This window comes from Amia ocellicauda, chromosome 2, assembly GCF_036373705.1.
Source record: "Amia ocellicauda isolate fAmiCal2 chromosome 2, fAmiCal2.hap1, whole genome shotgun sequence".
Lineage (NCBI taxonomy): Eukaryota > Metazoa > Chordata > Actinopteri > Amiiformes > Amiidae > Amia > Amia ocellicauda.
The window spans coordinates 39,084,059-39,108,502 of record NC_089851.1 but is presented as its reverse complement, the minus strand read 5'-3'; the positions used below and the strand labels follow the sequence as shown (position 1 = coordinate 39,108,502).

At 36.2% G+C, this 24,444-nt stretch overlaps 1 long non-coding RNA gene across 2 annotated transcripts in view; it reads left to right on the top strand.

Moving 5' to 3' along the window:
- The window catches only part of LOC136771202 (uncharacterized), a 124,724-nt gene extending 100,650 nt beyond the window's left edge, over positions 1-24,074 (top strand). Inside the window, exons 5-8 of one of the 2 annotated variants that reach the window (XR_010822305.1) lie at positions 3,032-3,095; positions 6,931-6,997; positions 7,841-7,888; positions 23,490-24,074. This is a non-coding gene — a long non-coding RNA (uncharacterized LOC136771202). The remainder of the gene's footprint in view (positions 1-3,031; positions 3,096-6,930; positions 6,998-7,840; positions 7,889-23,489) is intronic. The other variant, XR_010822304.1, reaches the window with a different exon arrangement.
- The last annotated feature ends 370 nt before the right edge of the window (positions 24,075-24,444 follow it).

Genomic DNA, 24,444 nt, shown 5'->3' with positions numbered 1-24,444 from the left:
GACATCTAGACCAGGGGTTCCCAAAGTGCGGCCCGGGGGACAAATGCAGCCCTTGAGGATGTTTGGTGCGGCCCCCCCAAAGCCAACCTTCAACCCCCTCTTTTCTGAACCTTTACTATATTTTTACACTTTCTGAAAAAAATGTTACAAATTGCACATGTAATATGGGGGGAAATAATAAAACAACAATTAAAGTTCATAAATGTTCCCTTACAGAAATGTATAGGATATTAAAAGGTATGCTTTTGGACATATTTTGTTTTCATCGGTGGTTAATTTTCTACTGCGGCCCCCCGATCTCATGCAACTTCCGGAAATATGCCCTCCATCATCAGACATTGGGAACCCCTGATCTAGATGTTTTTTCTACAGCAGCCCCTGGCTTGCAAGGCCTTTAGCAGGGATGTACTGGAGGGTCTATTTAACATATAGTGTGTATCCAGCATCATAGCTGAACAATGCACTTTGTGTGACATTTATTTGTAATCATATATCTGTGATTATCAGTTTATTCTTAACTGTAATATAGGATGACAGTGCAATTTCTATTCTTCTCACAATCGTTATTCTGTACAGCAATGTTTGAGCCTTAGGCTGTGATTGGTCACAGTAAAATATAGCAGTCACTTGAATCCAATCAAACTGTGTTGTGCAGAACAAACTTGCAGCCTCATCTTTGCCCCTATAGTATAACCAATTTTACCATTGCGTTACCAGCCTATAGACGTTCATTGTCTTTCTGCTCAGAATATCAGCAGAATGCCAAATTTGCCATTCTGTCATAATTCCTTCATCCAAACCAAACCCCCTTTCTACACACTTAGTCATATGCTAATCCACCCCTTCTGTATTTCAGTCCACCACCTAAGTACAGTATTCATTTGGGAATGATGAGCCCTAAAACCTCTACAAGACTCTACAAGTTTCCTAAACCACAAAGATACAGTGACGCACTGAAACTTTGGCTGTACTTTGGCATTTTTTTGGCAGTTATTCAATCAGAAATTAATACTAATAGACTAACAGAGATGTACAGCTATTGAGCTTTATTAGTTTAGTTTTACTTATTTTTTTGTGTTGGTTCTGTAGGTTGAACACAATGAACTTATTTATTGGGGTGGAAATTAATTAAATCCTTTGCAAAGCAGCTAAAAGCAGCTAAAATGAATCATATTCTCATTACACATTATGTTTAAATAATATTATGAGCCTTCATCAATGAACGCCTTTTTTTTCATACGAGTGCATGTGAGGGCTGCATGGACCTTGACATCTAAGAGGAGGTCTCTCTGTTCTAGTGGTGTTCATAGGTATGCATTTCATTTCTGCCGTGCTCTGGAAATAGCTTGTTGGCCCTGGCTCTGGGACAACCACAGCTGGCAATTTGCAGATAGAAAATACCTTTGAAAAAAAAACTTTTCTGGCAGCAAAAATCTCTTTTATGCTGTTAAAGAGATAAAGCACTAAAGAGGACACTTCATTCCTCACAGAAAGTACACTAGAAATATCAAAAGAAAACGTGCATGTTTAACTAGTCCCTATAGGCCTTCAATTGTAAGTTACATGTATAAATTAGTAAATGAAAACTGTATTCTTAATATAGTAACTACAATAAAAAAAAATCCTTGCGCCTCGGTGTAAGTACTATGGTAAGTCATTCAGTTAACTGCCCAGTTCGGATGGGAAGATTTACACTGACATCATTGTAGGATTGTGCCTGGGGAAGGGGCGGCGTCTGGATCCAAATGGGTCAAAGAGCAAATTCTCTACATTGGCAGGCTTCCCAACTGTGCTCAGTGTCCTGCCACATATATACATGTGGCATTGAATCTACCTTCAATAAATCATCCCTATTCTTCCAGCAGGAAACAGTTTCATCTCAGTTTCCAATACCATGAGTCATGCTGGGGCTTATGCTGCCTACATAAGTGAGTTTTGCTGTTAACTCGGTCTCCCCGCATTGTCAAGCATGGCTGTTTGCCAAGGGCTGCTTCAGCAGTAGCTTCAATTGTGCTGCACAGGATTTCCTACTTACAATATTCTTCTTATCTGAACCTGGTCATGAATGTTGGAACAGAGCGCCATCACACAGACTCACAAGTAGATCTCTGTCTCCAACTGACGCTATACCAAACATGTAGGCATACTTTCTTTTCCACTGCTGAGGAGACCTACCACAGAGACCTATTAAATAAGCTCAGAGAAGTCTTTTGGAAAGCTGGGAAAGTGATTTAACAAGGAAAATATTAACAAGGAAAACAAACAAGAAATAAGCACAAATAGCAATTATAGAGCATCTTAAAACAAATAAGATATCGAATACATAAAATATAAAAAATATAACATGATAAATTCCTTTAAAACAGACTTCAAACAGAACTTCAACAGGAAAGTATAAAGTAGCTTATTCTTGTACCAAATATGGATCAGTTTTTTATGCAGTTTGTACTGTGATAAAAATAAACATAATGCCCCTGATAAATGTACTACAAATTTACTAGAGGTTTTATTTGTTGTTTTCATCTAGCTGCACTGAGTTATGTTCAACTTTATGAGCTTTGCAGGTTTCTATGCCAAATCTACACTAAACCATTAAGGGTTGATATCTCATGCACCCTTTCACTTTGAGGGTTTTATACAGATAACACATAACTTAATAATTAAGAGGAAGTTTGCAGAGGACAAAGGTACACACTGTATTTTTGTGAATATGTAGCACTGTAAATGCTCCCAGTCATTCACAAGGCATCATGTAATATGAACGAGTAAGTAAAACAAATAATTAATGCCCGTTTGCTGTTAACATAGTTTACACATAATTAATGCAGACCTTTTAGACTGTGTTATCGTATCTGGCAGGAGATGAGACAGCAAAAATGTATTGCTTGTACACAACCATGGTAATTAAGGCCAACATGTGATTCTTTATTGCAATTATGATTGTACAGAAATGTAAAGCAAACTACTTATTTCTCTATGATGTTTTAAGACCTAAACAAAGTCCTAATCAAAGTACATGTTTACTCCTTAGGTTCATCAGTGCTGGAAGAGCTGAACAATACTTTTTTCAGCCTATGATTTTTTCCACTTATGATGTGAGTCCAGTTTTTGTGAACTGTTGTTTTGTTTCCAGTATAATAAGTCTCTTCCCCTAATAAGTAGCACCTTCAGTACACAACAGTAGGGACACAATCTGTATAAATCAAATGCATGAGCTGAGGTAATGTTAATGCTCTTGCACCAGTGGGAGTAGCCTGCACCAAGAGAGAGATTTTAATTAAATAGAGCACTAGGTGCACGGCTAATTTGGCACTATCTTTGCACTTAGCCAATCCATGAAACATTCGGTTCAGTCATAACCACTGACTTTAACAGACCACTGCCTGTTGTGCCAACATGCTCAGTATATTTGAATAATACATTAAAAAATTAGTGCTTTGGAATACTTTGGAATCCAGAATGAGTTTATAGCTGTGTACCACCTCCCCAAGCCAAACACCAGAAACATTTTTTGTAACACATTTCAAATGATCAATTGGTCATAGGTAATGGCTCAGATACCTTTGTTTATCAGGGGTACTTACCCTGCAAAATGGTGTCATAAGCCATCTTTTGAAGGGTTACGACTATCAATATTAGCCAGCCACCCAGACTGCCCTCTTGCTAGCAGCTGTGACTTCCTAAGTATTAAAGAATCATGAGCAAACATGTGATAATGTATTTCACCTCACACTCTACTTGCACATTCAGAAAGTGTCCACCTTCATGATTTATGGAAATGTTACTATTCCATATCAGTGCTCATTTCTACTTTTCAGATCCATCTGCCCCATTCGTTTATTTCAAAGGCTTTAAGACTGTACACCTTTTTTCAATATTGCCTGTCTAATATTTGCTTTGAAGATCCACATCTTCAGAATGACCTTCCCCTTTGTTATTATTCAATATGTGTAACCTGCTGTTGACTTTGCATGTCCTCTAGAATGACTACAATAGGTACCGACCTTTGAACTAGCGAGGAGGCCATTGGGAACTGGGTTCTGAGTCTGTTTTTGTGTGCAGTCTAGTTAATATTCAAACCTTTTGATCTGATCTGAAGCTGCATTCCAGGAATTCCTGGCAAGCATATCAAAAGCATGTCACTGTTCTCTCTATCTTTTTATCAAAACGTTTCTAAATAAATACTATGAATGTGCCATAAATCCGCACATATCATTAATTGCCTTTATGTTCAGAGGACAATTCCCATGTTAGTATGTGGTTAATGTGATCACAGACCTGCCCTGAGCTCCTTTTCCTTTGATTTTAATCCTCATGTATTTTCATTCTTTTAATGAATCATTGTCTCGGTTGTGAATTGATGCATATCCCTTTGTGGAGTGAAATATCTTGATCCATATAGAATCGAGTTATCATGCCACACAACATTTGTGTTAAAATTGCAACTTTTCCTTGATTTCCTGCATCGTCTTCCCAGAATACATTGAGCATATGTAAAAGCTTAATCTTCCTCAGTAATTTTAAAGATAAGCAGTTTTTAAAAAATCTAGGGATCTTTAAAAAAAGTAGGATTATTGTATTACAGGTGTAAGACTAGACCAAAAGCAGATTTATGTAATAATGTCCTGATAAACAAGTACACAAGTCACAGCTAACTGAGATGCTACACAACCTTTGGCTATCCCTGTAGCAGCTTTGGTGTTAATGTATTAGTTCTGTTGTATGGGTGTGCACAGTATCATTGTAGCTTCTCTTCATCTTTCCATTAATCATTATTCAATGACCTCAACTAATCTTAAACAAATACAGCAATTCCATTTAACTTTTTTTTTATAGTAACATTTCTGCTCTCTTTGTTTAATCTTTGGTTACTTTGTTTACACAGTCAAATGTTCTAACTGTGGCATTGTCTCTAGAAACACTATAGAACTACCAGGAATGATCAATCCTGCAATGACACATTGTGGTTTTTGGGGACTGATAAGAGAATGAGATGACATTTCTGTGGTCAAGATGACCAAAAGTTCAAAGAACTTTAAATGAAACATGCAAAACACACTGGGACTATTTCCATTTAGTTTCAGTTTATCATTCAAATAGATATTATGAATTGCTTTCTGATACTACATGTTAACGATTAAACTGATATTGATTCCTCACCACTGTTTCATATTCCATAATCTAATATAATATTAGTGAAGCATTTCCTTAAATCTTGTGATGCAAATGATAGAAACACACATTTTACCATTAGAACAGAGTGTCACCTGTTATGTTGGTTATTTGTAAAGAACCATCAGTAAGTATGAGACTTGCTCCAATTGATTCATGAAACAGACCTGGACCTGGACCTGCCCATAATGAAACCTGCTTGTCAGCACCAAGGACAGATACTCTCAATTAATTCTTCATCTATATGTATTTGCTTTGTACTAGCTAAGTGGAAATTGCTCAAAAGAAACAAATAACTACCTTCAATCAGTCTACATGAAAGTAAAATAAGCATTTGGAAGGCTATACACCGAATAGATTAAATATTGAAGTTGGCCTAGTCCATATTTCTAATCCAATCTTTCAACCTTAATGCTCTTTTTAAATTTCAGAAATACTATGGCCTCCACATGCATTCATAACATTGATTGTTTGTAACAAAACAGTGATTTAACAGAAGAGTAACACATGTCCAATAATTTGTTTTGTGAAAGTTTTAATACACTTGACAGAGCAAAATCATTTTACAAATAATGGCATGCTTTTCTGAAAAGACAACAAAATCACACCTGTAAGTATCTCAAAATAAAATCCTTCATCAACTTCCTGTTGTCTAGAAATGAATGGGAAGCTTCTGGAACAGTTTTAGAGACTTCAACAGGTCATCTATTTCCACAGGGTATGGAAGGACACAGAAGCAATCCATTATTAGCATTAATTGTCATGGTCAACGTTAGAAAACTGTCAAACAATTGGAGGAAAGAGTCATTGACCTGGACAAGTTGGGTGATGGCTATTGGTTTCTACTATAGTGTCCCTTATCAAGAAAGTGAAGGCTACTGGAACAGTTGCTATCTTGCCAGAAGGAGGATGCAAGAAAATATTACCACTACACTAAAGAAAAGTGTTCTGTGTTAAAAGGTTAAACAGTTTTTTATAAGACAATCTGGCATCAGGATACAATGTCTCAAAAAGTTGCAAGGAAGAAGGCTCTTCTGACCGCAAAACTGGAAAATAAATTGTATTAATTGGCAAAACTGCATCTTAATGAGACTTGGGACCATGTTTTATGTTCACAAATTGAGCTTAAAGGATAATTTTTTGCTCAAAGAAAAGGTGAAAATTAACATCATCCCCTTTGTAAAATGGGTGGATCAGTTTAGTTTTCAGGTTGTTTTAAATCCTCTTGCCCTTGTTAGAGGGAATGATGGGTTGTATCTGTTGTATCTATATCAAACTCAAAGGAAGATGCACAAAATACAAATTATGGGGAGGTGAATAAATGTGATCAACAAAAACAAATATTTGGCTCTTGCATTCCCCCTGTTAAATCATTAAATAGAGCAGGGTGTGAATACATTTGGAGGCCACTGTAGATGTTTTTATTTTATTTGCATATGTCAAATCTTCATAGCAGCATTTATATACATGTATATATAACTGTCTATCTAGAAAGGACTATTTCATGTATTTCCTTATGTTTGATGTTATGTCTCCCCCCATTAAAATGCATAGTAGTCAATGGCAAAATGGCCAGTTGTCTCGGTAATGAAGGTTAAAGGGTTATATACATAGACAGCCAATCACCCAAGTAAGCCCCTCTCTACGGTTCTCCAATGTAAGCACAAAGAGAAACACACAGACAAGAACAGCTTTCCCCCCTTCTAGATGCCAGCACTTTGCTCGTATCCGCCACTAATCTGGCCTTTTCCCTTTCAGATGCGGCTCCACCATGGCAGGGCTCCGAAACCATAGCTTTAATGCTAAAGGGATTACGGAAAAGCAGGCAAGTCTGTATACTTCCCCCATTATTGCACTATGTTAAATGGAATTGTTTATGTCCATCTTGTTCAAATGGGCAATAAATACATGAACAAATCCTCTCTTCTGCCTTTGGAATTCCTTACAAAATGGAATCAAAAAGTGCTTCAGTGTCTTGAATATGTGCAAATCATATCTCCCTAGCAACAGTCCCAAAGATTAAAACAAACAAACAAACAAACAATAAATAAATAAATGCCTATATAACTCTGCACCTGGGGAGTCAGCATTAAACAAAGTCTCAATCTGACCCATAGTTTTCCTCCAAGCATCTACACAGCCCAGACAGCAGCTCCTACCCCCAAGGCAGCAATTCTCTTTGCTTTATACATCCTCTTTCCATAGGAACTATTTTCCCTTGAGTCCTCACTGCAGCAGCGTGTCTTTCCATTGCTGAGCCCACAGTCAGTTTCTCCTTATAGACATATCCTCTCTACCTGCTCAGGTAGCTAACTGAGCTCAACAGAACCAATCAGAAATCAGGATTGATTTGGGCTGCAGGAGGAATGCAAATGTAGCTCAAGTGTGCAGAGACAGCACATTAAAGGGAGCTGTTCAATTAATCAATTAATTAGTAATTAATTATGTCTAAACACAAATGGGTAAAGTAATGAGTCAAAAGTGCAAATAATTATACATGTAAACAAGAGGCTGCACTATCAGAAGTGCTTCAGTAGGAAATTAGAAAAATGACATGAAAATATATACTATTTACCATAACTCCTATTGACTTATTTATTCTGATAAAGATTCTGATGATAATTATAAATGTCAAGTGGAGTGTACTATTGCTTTTATCTTTTAACAGTCAAATCCAGTTTTGTGAAGAGAACATGGCAGCAGGTCTAGCTGAAAGGTAAAAAGCTCACATATACTGTATATTACATAGATACAATGCTCAGTGAATATGTCTTACAAAAATTGTCTCTACATATAAGGATTTAACACGTAAATCTTATTTTCTATTGAAAATGCATGGATGCATTTTTAATTCAGGATTGTTCTTCATTATCCTGCTCTGAAGCAGGCTTATTTAATTAGTATAAATTACCAAGGATTTAAGCCCGCTTTATTATTATTATTATTATTATTATTATTATTATTATTATTATTATTATTATTATTATTGTGTTTTGTGTAACAAACTAAGTGTGACTTTAATAACCTGGAAGTTAACTGGATTAGTTTTTAAACACTTTTGTGAAACAGACCCCAGGTCCTTAATAGTCAAGGATAATGTACATCCATCTTCTTACTTATTTGTTTTTTAATTATTAAGAATACATTTGCATATAAGGTCGGCCTTAATTCCCCCAAATTTGGCTCAACAATATCAAAGGTATGTAAAGATTTCACCCTCTGTTTGTTCAATAAAATAGAGACCATCTTATCTGCCATCATTCACATTTATCTTTGCATACCTTTGAGGTAATATAATCCATCCTCTTATATCCACCACACATTTAAATAAACTCCTATCTTTAAGTCCACATGAAAATACAGGGATTTAAAATCAAATAGTGATTGCAGTTATTCTAAAGATAAAACTGACTAAGAACAGAATGAGTAATGTTTCAAATTTCTTTCAGAAGTCTGCTTTTTAGTCTTAGTAATGTTTTAGATACGATTACATATTTCTTAACTCCCAGTGTAATTGAGTTATTCCATGAGATTTTCTCACATAGTGAACATTTCAAAGATACCACAATGAATTTCAGATATTTTCCCATATTCCAGACTTCATAACTGTGTGAGTAGAAATGGAAACGTATGGCTTAATCCAGTATTCCTCAACTTTGGTCCATTGAAGGTCATCTGAGCTCTGAATTAAATAATTAGCATCAGTTATTCCTTTAATTAATCAACTAATTATTTTTAAGAGACTTATATAAAATCTGCTGGACTGTGTTTTTGTCAGACTGGAAACACAGTCTAGCAAAGATAAACAGTGTCTTCATGTATACAGTAGGGATGAGAGTTGTCTGTATATGTAGATTTCTGTGTTTTTGCTGACCAAATATGTTGTCCCTTGGGATCTGTGTTAAATCATTTTAAACTGGAAGAATGAACATCCTGCTGGGGACATTTATAAGAAAAACAAGTGGAGTGAACAAAACACCAACCAGATATACTTGGGAGATTATATGCGGAAAGTCAACATTGCATGAAAAGCGTTTTGCCCAGATATGGTTGGATATGAAAGCCGTGGTGCAAAAGACAGAGAACACCACATCAGAATGAAAAAACATTAAAAAACAAACAAAATTAGGAGAATGAACTGCACCTTCCTTTGTGTGGTCCAGAGGAGTCATTATGTAATGATCACAGGATGGTGATGCTAAACCACTTTGTGACAGAATCAGTCATCAACAGCTATGTTGATTATCAAAGTTTAATATTTGTATTTGTGCGCATACATTATATAGCTTCAATCCATATCCTATTAAAATTAACTGTGACAAACTAGATGTTAAGGTTGTAGTGCTATACTGGTATCATGATCTTATTGTGGTATAAAACGTGATACCGTGACCAATTTCATGCTGTGATGTTTGGGTCATTACAGTTCACATAGAATTAGATGCATAATGTCAGTCTTTTCTGTGAGTGTTATTATATTGTGATTTAACCCCGATCATTCACGTGCATTCGAGTAGTGAACAGGGCTGACTTCAATAGTGGAGCTTTACGGTACCAAAATATTTCAGTAATACTACTAGGCTAGAACTGTCCCTGCTCCCGACAGGAAATATCAAGCTTTAACAATGGTTTTATAGTTTGTTATAGATGTTCATTTTGTCACTTTAGTGATGATATAGTTACCAACAATGTGTTCTATCAGTAATTAAAGATCATGTTAAATTTGATTAATTCGATAACTGATTACATTGTATAATTGCATGTTTGGTTGGAGTACAAACCAAAGCGCCTCCAGATCATAAATGCACAGGTCTGCTCCTGTAATCCGGGAAGATTGATAAATCTCTGATTAATCTGGGTTATAATGAGCTGAATAAAGTAGTTAAGACAGTGTGGCCCTCCAGTAAATCAGTTGTACACACCTGGTGTAGTTCTACAACATTATTGTTGTCCTGTTAACCAAGGTTTGTTGTCTCTATTTTTACTCCACAGCTTCAGTCTTGTCACACATGGCAATTATATGATTGAGGCATTAAGTGGCTTCTTAAGTTTTACAATAAGCAGCTTATGCAAGAATGGTTATACAGAAAATGGGTCGTATTTGATCTTAACTAATGTGGATATGCAAATAGGAATAATTGTATTCATGTATTATCAATGTGGTTAAAATATGATGTAAAGAAGTATAAAGTGTAACATTGTTTTGGTTTTTTTAAGACTGGGTAAAGGGATATATTTCCATTTATCACATTTTCAGAAATTGCTCTGCGCCACGCTGAAGTTCTACTTTGAATAATACAACTTTCACTTAAAAGAAACCAGACATGTTTTCCCCCTAAAGTTCAAAAGTAGAAATTCTTCCACAGCTCTTTTTCGGTGAGCGGTGGACCTGTGTGAAAGCACAGCCTGTTAACATGTGCCCCCTCCTACGGTTTCAGTGGCCTTGTCCTCCTTTCTTCTTTCCGCGCCTTATCAGTGTCCGTTCAGACAGGAACACGTGTATCAATCTCTTGGGATTGGAAGTCTGGAGTAAATGCATGTGCAAATAAAGAACAAAGGAATAAAACAGACAAGGGTAGACAAATATTTAGACAAACATATCATTTAAAATAATCAGTGATTCCTTAAAATTATGTTCTCACAATTGTACCTACTGATATCTATATATATATTTAGAACCCATTTTACACTGTTGCTTTAAAGCAATAATGTATTGTATAGGCTTCTATGTCCAGGAGGTCATTTGTAGTAGGTGGGAGGGTATTATACACTAGAAAAGTCAAGCTGAGACAAGTAGGGCAAGGATCGAATTTGTTTATTTATTTATTTGCATGTGTGTTGCATGTGTTTATGACGGTGACCTTGCTCCTAGCACTGCTGTGTTTCTTCAGATTGTGTTTTTAGTCATGCTGGGAAAGTACAAATAATTGAAAGTATAAGGAATTACTGAACCAATTGAACTAGAGTTGGGTCACTTAGTTAGGGAATATTGAGAAACTGAATTGTAATTTACTCAGTGTGCCCCTAATGTTTGTATGGAAGTTAATACCAGGAACTCAAATACATTTCCACAGGAGGGATGTCATTATAAGGTAATTTACGGATTAAAGCTAATGTCACAATTAGTAAAAAGCAGATTTCTTACTTTTGATCTTTGATTGACTTAATGTAAATTGGTAGAATTGGTGGCGGGATTCTCTTTTCCCCTCTTGGCTGAGAAAGCGTACATAGGAGGATATCTGTCCTTCTGTGATGTTTAAGGAGATTGATAGCTGGGGACAATGAAGAGCCTGTGAAAACGAAAGCTTATGACAGGACAGTACCTCCTCTCTCGTTGTAAGTTGGTGTGAAAACTTTTTCCATGGCCTGGAGCAGCATTTTATTGTTCTAGGGGAAGAGCAGGAACTCTCAAAATGGTATAGCAGAAGGCTATGGTCTTTGTTGTTTGTTGTGACAGCTTGTTGTGACATCTGTATATTGCATATATCTACTTGATGTCTGCTTTTCACTTTGGACACAGGTCAAAAACCAAAACAAAATAAAACAGCATGAGCATTCAAGTTAAACAATTTAATTAGCAATACTTGCAACAATGGAACACAGATGCTGGCCCAAATCAAATATATCAATTGTATATGTAATTAAATTATTATTATTATTGATGAGTATCTTTAGTTGGTTCCCTTTCATACTATGTCACACCAAGATCTTTTCATTCACAATAAATTATCTGGGGTAAATAAGTAACAGTTTATTATAAAAAGTGGCAAAAATACTTTGTAAGTATTGCTTTAAATGTTTTAATCACATTTGCCATATCATAAAATAGAAAGTCTCTCAGAGGAGGGTTTGGACACCTATAATATTTAGACCTTTAAAAAAATAATATAGATAACTAGTATTGTAATGTGTAATTTCCAGAAACGTAATTTAATCAAACTACTCCCCTCTGTAAAAATAAAACATTGTTGTTGTTTTGTAAAATACTGCCCCTATATTTGTCTCTATATTTCAATTGGGTTTACAGGGTAGGAGAGAACAGTGCTTACAGTGAAATAATGAGAAGGCTGAATGCGAATCACATGCAGCCTGCCTTTCGATTGACCTCGAGTCCTTAAATGCCCTTGTAATTAAAAACTGAAACAGCACAGTACGCCCTGTTTGTATGGTGTGGAGCTCCCTCTATTTTCAAAAGTGAGTTTTAAAATGAAGAGCTTATCGCGCTCGTTCATCAGATGCAACAACCTGTAAAAAAAACACAAAAACCAACAACTCGGCCCTGTACAGATTAACCAACATACGGTGTGCAACAGCGTTCAGATTATCTTGGGCTACTTCCAGCAGCAATAAAGCAGCCTAAACCCGGATTGCATGACATTGCATCATTCACCTGCGATGCTTTAAAGCTGCTGCAGTTGAAAGATGAGCCCAGAATGGAAATCCCCTTCTGACACACATAACTGGATACAGTTTCTCATAAACTTCAAGGAATTTGTCTGCTGCCTGTTCTTTTTTTTTTTTTTTTTTTCAATCCTGCATTTTTTACAAGGCAGTCTTTTTAAATCATAGATTGGGAAAACACAGAGAAAATCTCAATATCGGGATTTACATTAAGGATGACACGTCTACTCTCCCGCTTTTTTCCCCTTCTTTTTTAAACATTGTGTGGAGACAAAACTGACATGAAGTGCATAAAAGCTTGTAATACCTGGAAGAGAGGATACAAATAATGTACTCTACATCAACAAGCCTGTCACAATTGCAAAACATATTTTATTTTAAAACCCTCTACCTGTGGTTTCCTCTATTGACTGCTTGAAATCAAGAACAGTTGTATTCCCACCATTCACATTCAAAACACCCGAGGCTCTTTCATTCTAAAGTTTTCCCCAGCTGTCTGTGGTCTCTTTTTCTTTTTCTGAAGGATGAATTAAAGGGGGCGTAGTCATATATTAACCTGAAGGCAAGCTGATGATTTTTTATTATATATATGAAGTATAAAAGTACACTTAAAAATTCCTCCTGAGGATCATTTGTGGCTTCATTTTTTTTTAATTGAAGGATTTCTATACAAAATAATAATAATGATGTTTCAGTTTATACTGAAGGATTTCATCAGTGCCTTGTGAAGGAGGAACATCAAGGTAAAAGGAGGACCGTGCGTGTGTTTGCATGTGCATAGTGCATTTGTGATTGAAAAGCTGAAAACGGAGGATTTAGATAATACTTATTTGGCACGGAAGGCTACGTTTAATTAAAAGTGGTAATGTTGTAAAAACATTGGCAGACACAGTGAAGTAAAAGACCAACATTATCACACAGACTTATGTTGTGACACTTATTCTCATGTCAGTTATCACTCAGACACAGGGCCATGCTGGGCCACATTTGTTTGACATTTCAGTGGCAAACACAGACAGAAATAATAAGGGGGAACTCCACTGAGGTAGGTGGGGTTCAAGATAATCTTAAACTAAAATTTGCACCCCCTGACCCCAACTAAATACATACATAAATAAATAAAATATATTTGTTTTAAACAGTAGAACAGAAAACATCAATCAATCTGAAGATGTTCAAGGGTAAATGTATTCATTTATTTATTTATTTTTAACCCTGGAATTGTGCTTGACCCAACAACCTCCATGCTTTGTCAGGAAGGATGAGACGCAACAATTGTGGGCCTACTTCTGGAAACGTTTGGCCGAAGCAGGGAGGATTCCAGACTAACTCGCGCTCATATGCAGTAGAATATCTCGTACTCAGGATGGTGGACATTTAATTGCTGCAACAAAATGAATTCATTTCCTTACTGAAAATACTTTTTTATAATAGAGCATATAGCACTGTTTATTAAGTGTTCTGCTGGATGGCACGGTCAATGTAAACTAGGCATGATTTTTGTATTAATGTTCAGACATTAAATAATATGATTTGCAACATTCTAGCATGGTGTATCAGGGAGGAAAAGATCAATGTATTTCCCAGCAGTGTCAGGCTTCATATTAACATTATCCTGTGACACATGTTCCTTATCGAGGCATGAAGGCAGCCATTACAAACAGTCTCTCAGTATGAATAATATATGCTGAAATGCTTCACTAAGCCATTAAAATTGACCTTGGTAAATAATTGATTGGGGGATTATTCTATACCACCACCCTCCTTTCTTGAAACTGCGTCAAGGAGGCCTTCTGTGCCTCATGTTTGGCTCAGCTTTCATTTTATTAGTCATAAAATCATAGATTTCTTTTTCCTGCTGGATTGTAAAGATTGTGAAGAAACGACACCACTAATGGGGTTTAATCGCTATGGCCCCTTGCCAGGCTGATATTTGAGATGCTTGTGGTATGGACACAGGAAGTACATTTTTTTTTAATGGTTTATGCCATCCAGTAAAAATGACTATATAAGTGGAATAAGGTGCATTGATTTTGCATATGCAAGATGTAGATCACATTTAAACGTATGGGTACCAAATGCAGATTGTATTGGCAAGTAAGAAATTGAAGGGAAAAGTGCAGGCAGCATAGAATAAATAACATAAATGCATGTCTATTGTTGTTTCTTTACAAAGAATATATAATATTTAAAGCTAACTGTATTGGTCATATCCAGGACATTTTTACTAGTTATGTTTTTGTTACATAAAACTCACCATACACCCAAAACAACTGTTCCTGTTTGGAATATTTGTGGGTTAAAATTCCACAGCAATATTTAAACATTTCAATGAAAAAGTATATAATTCCTAATGACATTCTCAGTACCAAAATACTTTATTAACACTATTAACATCGGACACAAATACAAGTTCAAAAGACACAAACTCTTTATGATAAAACAAAAGGTACACTGACTAAGCTAAATTACTTAAATGATAGATACAATAGGAAGGTAGAAGGTAGTATCAATCCATTAATGCCTAGGTTTGTATATTATAGTGTCCCATATTGCTAGTATATCCCCCACTCAATGTGTGGCTATTCTATTTTTTATTCAACAATACACACAATTGCTTGCAGTCTTCTGTGAAGTACCTGGGGAATATAATTTCTGAGAAGAGAATTGAGGCTGATCAAGAAAAGGTATCTGCATTGAAAACATGGCCTGAACCAAAGAGCATTTTGTGTTTTTCTGGATATTACAGAACATGTGTCCATAATTATTCCAGAATTGTGGCAACGCTCTACCAGTGACAAAACAGGTAAATGCGTATGATTGCAAACAATTGCAGAGGACTTGGCAGAAGTGTGAGGAAGTAACCAGCTCACAAGTTTAAATTGCTTGCCTAAAATGGGCAATCACAGATAGGTTTCATGAATACCACTTAGGCTATGAGTTCTGATATACCTTCCTACCACAGCTGGATATAACAGCATTATCCTATACTGTACCACTCTGGCAAGCAAAATGCAGTTGTGAATGGGCTATCGCGATGACCGCACACTCTTTCCCCAGTTGACAATGAGTTTTTGGAGATGGAAAAGGAGGATGATGTAGCTAGAATCCAGAGTAATGCAAATGCCTGAGACGGATGCCCTGGTTCCAGGTCAAGATCCACAAAATGCTACAGTCTGTCATAATTTCGAAGCAGATGACAGACCTAGTGAAAAGAAACAGAGTAGGGAGCCTGCTGAAGTATGAATAATGTTGAGAGAATGGGACAAACTTGCACTTTGAGAAGGAGTGTCTGACTGAGAAGATCAAGATCACCACAGAGAAACATTCTTCCAGTTAGTTGTGCTTGCAAGTCACCGATCACATGTACTTGAAGGAATTCACAATGAGACTGGACATTGCAGTACAGACAGAACTCTAGATTTCACAAGTTTTATTGGTCTTGTAAGACTCTTGAAGTAGACTAAATGTATACGGAGTGACCCAGATGTGTTAAGAGGAAGGCCAGACTGCAGAATGCTGCTAAACTGGTGCATATCAAGATGTCCATGCCTCTTGAATTAGTCTGCATAGATTACCTCAATTTTGAACCTGATACTTTACAAAGCATGCATTAGCAGCACCAACCAAGGATTAAACCACAAAAACTGGGTCATTCACTCTCTGGTAAAAATGTAATTCTTCACTTTATATTTCCACACGAGAATTCACAATGACCACGGTGCTAATTTAGAGTCTGAATTGATAGTTTAATTGTGTGTTATTGTGATTGGGGTTAAGTCTCATACAGCACCATACCACTGTGGGGAAACCCAGTAGAGAGATTCCATAGACTCTTTTAGACACAGTTGGCACTCTGAGTGATAAGTGGGAGTGACCTACAATTGCACTCAGAAAGACACTACTGGAGAGTCTCCTTTCTACTTCATGTTTGTGCGGCAGGCTCGGCCAATAACTGACCTGTACTTTGGCCTAAGTCCAGCAGGTCATGATGCCAAGACACATCAGCATACACCAAACAGTTCAGAAAACAGCTAAAGTATGCATAAGCATTGGCAACTAGATCCACTGGGAAGAGTGAGCTGGCCAAGAAATGTAAATCTCCAATTACTGAAGGTAATAGTTGTATTCAGGAACAAGGGACTTTGTTTAAGAAGGTCACAGAAGATATTCCGGTTTTTGTTGTTAAACCAGAAGGCAGAGATGGCAGAGAAGGATGCTTCATCATAACCTGCTATTACCTGCTTCTGACTTTTAGAACGAGATGGAGACCCTTTAGCGACCGAACACAAGACTGCAGCAGATGGCTTTGGAAAATCTATGGATGGACCAGAGAGACAGGAACGGTGTCTTCCCACTCCCAAGAGCTGGCATGCAAGCAATATGAGACATGTTTAAACCAAATGGAGAAGGGTTTAGTTTGCCAACTCTGATGGATGAGATTTGGGCAAATAGAGATGGATGTGGCTGAAGAGGTGATGGTGACAGTGGAAAGTGTTGTTCCTGCACCAAGGAGAACCACTCGAGTATGGAGCCCCATGTGAAATACCAGAGCTTAAAGACATTCAGGAGCTCAATACCTTTATTGCTACACAAAATGAGATCATGCAAAATCAAGATCAGATTTTAAAAACAATGTTCTTGGAACATTTAAATGCCTATGTATTAGAAGGAAGTGTAGTTGTTTGTCAAGGACGGAGAATGTAATGCCCCACTAAATATGTGGTTATTCTTTTCTTAATTAAACAATATACACACTTTTACACACAAAACTTAAGAGTGCAATGGTTACTGGTTAAACTGGTTAAGATTAAACACTGTATGGTGTTTAACTAAGATGGTTGCTGCTGCGTTCGCTCATGTTTCTGTAAACTGTGAATAAAAAGTCGTGTGTATTTCCACAACTCTGATAAGGGGCCATGGTTATGTTAGTTTTCAATATCTGGTAATTGGTTGAATATTTGTGAAGATCGCTTCACCTTCCTGCGGAGAGCATGGGAATTCTTGTGACTTTTCTATTTTTCTGAGATTTCTCTACCACGCCTTCACCGTGAGACTCTCATTTGTGGGGGACACAGATGAGTGCTTCTGGTGGATTTTTTTTTATGTGTGTATACGTTACAGTTCAGTCTAATTTTTTTCCTACACTGTTTATTTCCTATAGCAACAGAGTTTTGTTTTTCTTTATAATATTACTGTTCTATGAATAGTGTTGATTGTGTGACAAGGGTGAATAAATCCAAGAATATCTTGAGTTTAAAACGCCCAATATCTGCCCTGCTGACTTATTATTGTAGTTTACCTCATTGTTTCATGGTAAGAGAACACCAGCATTACACATAAATACATAACAAGGTAATGGTAAAGTTGTGTCCATGTTTTAGTACAGGTTATACATATAAACAACAATAAGTTACATATTTTATATCTTCATTTAATTACATACAGGACCAGGGAGATGCACATTTTGTCCTATATATACAACATTTAGTCATTGGAGATTTTCAAATATGTGCCTACCTTAACTTTTATGGTATGTGTGAATCAGGATTAAGGATATTGGTACTAAAAGAGCTAAAAGAAAAGTATCCTCTCCTGTTGCTACTTCTTTTAACATAATCTCTGTTCCCCAATAATCTCCTCTGGAAAATTAGTTTTGACATTTATGTCTAACAAAATCCCTGCCTCTCTCATATTGTGTTTGGGTTTTATTGAACATGATGAGTCATATTTTCCATTTTCATCCAACAAGGATGCCTTGCTTCTCCATGCTCTATTATAAGCTCTGTGTAAGCCAGGATTGATTAACATTGACCAGTCACAATGCAGGCAGCAGGAAACAATAAAGAGCAGGACAGTGACGACAAAACGATGTCGCTCTGCAATCGCAATGACCTTTTGTGGCATTTGGTGCAAGTCATTATCTTTTTTATTTTTTTCTCGGTCGCCTTGCTGATATTGATCCGAGGACAAGACTGGTCTTGTGTTAATAGAGAAATGCTTTATGCAAATGCTTTGTCATTATAGCCTTTTTGCCCAAAGATCAAAGCAAATGCCAATGAAAAGCCAGGGTGATAAATAAATGTACGGCATAAAGGAGAAGATTTGTGTTCAACTGTGTGTGACTTATGTGGGCTGAGTCATCATTTTTAAAAGTAAATAAAGAGGTCCAGAAAATTACAAAGAGCAACTAGTAGTTGTAGATAAAACACTTTGAAAAGCAGATATATGAATGAATGAATCATACAAGTTGCTGCAAACAGGGGAGATTAAATCTTTGTTGTATACAAAGTTTTTAATATAATATATGTATTATGTGTTATCATGGGAGTGAGGTTAAAGAGTGAAAAATATGTTCTTTTATAAAGGGCACAATACTGATTGTATTTCCAATTTTCTTCAAAGACATGTTCCTGATATGTCTGTAATTTCATAAAAATCATGGTTCCTTTCAACAGATTGTGTGGCCTATATGCCTATAGCCTATAAAACACATCTTTTAGAATGTAAATAGTTGGGCACTTCCCACGTATTTGGACAGTAAAGGCTTACAATTGTTCTTCTCAATTTTTGACAATGATTTGTGGCCATTCAATTATTATTATTAGGAACATTACAAAAGTTGGTACTGGTACATTCACTTATTACAAAATAACAGAAAGTCCCAAACCTGCTAAACAAATTTTGTGAAAATGTAGTTGTCAACATATTTTCTGTTTAAACATGTCTGACACGAGACATTGACAATGATTTAACACCCCACCAGCTTGTTGAGGCTGGAGCTCTGCCCAGTGCTGATTAAATGCTTCTTGCTGGTCTTGCAGTGTCTTGCTATATGTCCACTTGCTATATTTGTAGATAACATATAATTTTAATTGAAATCATAAAATACATTCCCTTGCAACCCACAATAGTTTTTCTGTGGTTATATTTATGTAGAAAAACAAATGTCAGAAGGAAGAATAGAAATGAAAATTGCATGTTGTAGGAACATATGCAAATTTACAGACATAAAAAGAAATACCACTTTCAGAAGAATGATACTATAATCAGCTGAGTATTTGAGCTCATTGTTTTGACCTTAATCCTCCATCTGACAGAATACGCTGACAATACTGGACTGTGTTTTGTGTGACAGTTGGGCATCCCTGCTGAATAGCAACACTTTTGCCATTGGAGCTTTCCTAATATCTCTGTTAAGTTGTATACATCGCCTGGAAATTGATTTATTGTATTATATTTACATTTCCAGTCTCCATTCCTTATATTGAAATAAATTGAACATAAATTAACTATTGCATATATTAAAAAGGGTCTTTTAAAGTTTTGTGGACTACATTTATCAATATTATGGTTTACAATGGGGGCGTTTACATGCAGTTTTTTGAGTGATATTAGATAGTTTGGCCCAAAAACTATCAAAAGAAAAAGAAAAGAAAAAAAATGCCACAGAGAAGGAGGGGGTCAATCCCAAATTCTTGAGAAAATTACATAACAATGATGAAAACACTGGAAAAATACACCCATTTCCACATGTAAACTCTAAAAGATAAATTAATACTTTAGAGCTAAATTTGCATTCAAATAACCGGAGTAGGCTAATTCATCACTATTTAAGTAAAGGGTATCAACAGCATATGTAGATTTCATCAGTGATTCAAGTGATTTAAAAACACAAAGGTCTGAATTTTCTTGTCCTGTCATGTAAAACTTAAGCATTTTTAAGAAACCTGATGACTTGTTCCACAAAAATACAGAAGCTGGAGATAAAGTAAAGAATGTACTTTCAGCCCACATTTAATGTGCGTGGGGAGCAAACAAAGTCATAAAATGTTTATTAATTTTGGGAAGACATTTGTGCATTATAGTTGCCAAAAGTGATGCAGTATTTGAAAGTACAGAATAAACTGGAAACGTAAAACAGTAGATGCTCCCAAAACTTAATTCTGCCAGGAAAAACAATCAATTATAATGAAATAATATTATAATGTATGGTTACATTAAGAGGGCTGTAGAAACATGGTAGTCTGATTGATATGTATTCTATGGAAGATTTAAACAAGCATCCGAGATTAGGAGTAAGGATTATTATTATTGTGCTTTAAATCTTGTAAATCAGGCCTTAACTATTCTTCATCTAGTCGATGTAATGAGAGTTTGGTTCAATTAGTTCACACTCGACTGAGGGAAGCAAACCCCTCTGGACTTCTTTTATGTTGCAAAAGTGACTTAATCCATCCCTCTGTGTGTTTTATACAAAGGGATTAGGATTAATTGAATTAATCAAAAGTAGTATAATTGGAATGTACCTTCCACCAGTAAACCAGTGATTTAAAAGGGAAGAAAAAAACAACTTGTTAGTTTAATATTACTTTTTCTGATTACTGTTTACCATGTTTTCAAAGAAATGAGAGCTGCTTTACAATTATTGCAATTAAGATCCGAGACCTATTCTTGGACTCATTTTATTAATTATTGGTTTCTGGCTATCACTTCTGCCAAACAGTAAATCAGTGTGTATTCAATTTATCTGTGTTGGCAGCGTATGACCATTGCTGGAATGAGCCACATGGCATTCAATCTAATAAATTTGTTATGACCCCCAAGAAAAGAAGGTAGTGTAGCTTCTGTTCCTTGCATAGATCTGGCACTTGTCTGAGATGGTAATGTCTCAGATTCCTCTGTGGCAGATCAAAGTCAAGGACTCTTAAATTAAGCTTGCCATTACAATTCTAAGACTTTTTGTTTGTTTGTTAGACAGACTGGGGCCATTCCTCTGAAATGCCTTGAGAAACGCTCCTACACATTAGGTGACATACCTAGCTGTATGCACTCCTTAAAAGCCTTTGTTATGCAAGAAAGGTGGGTTAAAAGTCGCAAGGTAATTAAGATAAAACAAACTCCCACTGACCTGACACAGACTGCAAGGCTGATTTACAATGGGGCCCTGCAGTCTACAGTCAATCTAAATTAAACATGAGATCTATATGAAATCAGAATTAAAAAGGACAGCATAAGGCAGAGAAAAAAGAAAGGCAAGGACACAGAAATCAATTTATAATAATAATACATAAAAGGAGGCAGACATAATCCATTGTGGCTGCATAACTGAGTATTTGTGAGAGTGTATATCTTATGAAACCTTTTAAATGTCCCAGAGGCTGAGCTCTTCCTCCAGTGAAAAGGCATCCGGTGGTCTCAGTTAATTAGTGACCTTGAATATCAGAGTGGGTGTATTGCAGAGTTTACATTATTGCTCGCAGGAGTTCAGCTAAGCTAAGACAGAGTATGTTTGCATATGGGCTCTATATGCGAGCAAACTATAAATTATTCCATTATTTTTATACAGTATGAAAAGATAGATAGAATCAACTAATTTGCAGGGCTTTCAATGAACTACTAGCATTCCCACAGTGTGCTGAAGTGCGTAGGATGTGCCTGCATTCCTGATTTATGTGGCCAGTGCTCCGATCAATAGTCCAGTCTAGACCTCAGTTGCATTTTGGAATATGCCATATAATTTTGAAGAAGAAACCGCAGTGACACAGGTGTTTGAGATGGCCTGTCAAATCCCAGTAAGGACAAATCTCTTTGTAGTGTAGCTGGGATTAATCATGAACAATGTGAACAGGCCGGTCGTTGGAAGCAACAAAGAACTGCTTGGGGGTCTACAGATTGGCTTTTTCTCACTGTCATCTTTATTTCACTGCATATATTATCAAACGCATGTGGATGAAATGCAAGTGCACTCCAATAACCTTCAATTTTATTATAAAGTATATTGCCATCTTTATAATCTTTACAAAATATGTTCTCCACATATGAGGACTCCTTATTAAATATATAATTCTCATAAGAACCATTTTTGTTTATTTAAGAATCATGTTTAAATTATATCCTTGTGAAGGCTTTATGAGGCTGAGATTTACTAGCACATATTTACAGCAAGGCCATGTCTCTGGAAAAAGCCCAAAGCAGCCCCACGCCAGCTGCTCCATTCTTCATGTGAGGAGTAGGACAGCGCGTTCACCCCTAGGGGAAGCTCCATAAACTGATTCCTTTGAGCTCATTGCTAGCATTCCCCTGTCATTTACCATCAGCATCTTGAGATGTCTAGATCATTCTTCGGTTCTGCTAAGTTTCCTCCAGGCCTTCATGATGTTGTGACATCCCATTAGTGTTCCTCAAAATGACAATAATCCTTAATGTTTCAGTTCAATAGTGAATGGATGTTGAACGACACAACGGAACCCATCAATTCTGTGCTTGTAACTCATAGCACACAATATAATGTGAACTATAATTGAAAATAATAATATCGTAGGTTGACTCTTTTGGAACCAATTTTATTCAAACATTTAGATATTGGAGAGTGACTCATAAGCATCAGAAGGCAATCTAAATGTAGTGTAATTAAAAAAATATCAAACATCAACCTTATCATATATGTAATTTGTTATGAAATTAGAATTTCCAGCTGGAAAATCACTTATCGCTGATAACTACACACACACACAAAGCAACCCAGGAAAGATGAAGACAGCAAACATACATCCTTGAAAACATGCCTGATAGTCAGCGGGATATTATTTTCAGCAATTTGCTAGTTCAGTGTGTGAAGAGTTATAATTGTTGTTGACATCCATCTTCTTTGCTCGAGGAGTACTGTATGAATACAATTAAACCAGAAACAGATGATCTGAACAAGACGAGTATTGCACAGACACATAGAGAAACATATCTTCACATTTGACACACAGACAAATATAGAACAACAACAAAAAACCTCCATTGTTAGATAGATGACAGATGACTACACTTAATTACTTAATTACTACAGCTTAATTGAAAGCTAAAGTCTCTAATAGAATTTGGAAAATCAAAAAAGATTTTAAAAAGCATTTCTTTTCTTACAGCCGAAGAGGATGTTTTCCTGGATGGGAACTGGGACTTGCGTTTCAAGAAGAATGAGTAGTGCCCACAAGCAACTCTGCTAACCCCCTCCCCCCCGCTTGATAAGAAGCTGTATTGATGCATGACACATGACACCGGAGCCAGGGATTGCCAGAGTTGTGATGAATTGCCCTTTCTTGCCTCTCCAGCTGTTTCCCACTGTCCTGTGCCATCGGCCTCAGGCTCCCACCACTGAGAACTGGAGTCTTTATTTACAACTACCTTTTCTTTTATGCCTCTTTATGCCTCATTTAAAGACACTAGATTCAGTTCAACTAAAATATGATTATTCTTCAGATATGACATTCATTCTCTACACTAATCCTGTTGACTTTCATTTCCCCATCCAGCCAGTTAGATTGGCTTTTGTTGTCAAAGCTTTTAACATCTAGGATGTGTTTGCATATGTACGTTGACATATAATACATGTGTTTTTAAAGATTACATTTATATTTTGAACTATGGTTTTGCTGCTGTCTAACTGTTGTGGATATTGTAGTCCATACACGATGACTCATCTGGTTAAATAAAGTTGAACTAGATAATCATGGAAAGGTTTAAGTTATTAAATATTACTTGTGTATAACCTTTGCATGTTATATTTGTAAAGTACACTTTGTATAAAACAACCTAGGGGAATGACATATTTCTTACCGTTTTTATTTAAATCCTTATTTAATGTATTTGCTTTATTCTAATGTAAATATTAAGCAATTGTTGATATTAATTAAACATGAATATTAAAATAATCCTAGGGGTAAACACAGGTGCAACTATTTCTGTTTTCTTGATATAAAATAGTATTTTCTAGCTATTTTACATAAACAGGTTAAGGAGCAAAAATGCATCCATATAAGCATATAACTAAAATTGATCCGAGGATTTTCTGTGGTTTGATTAAAACATCAACTATCACAC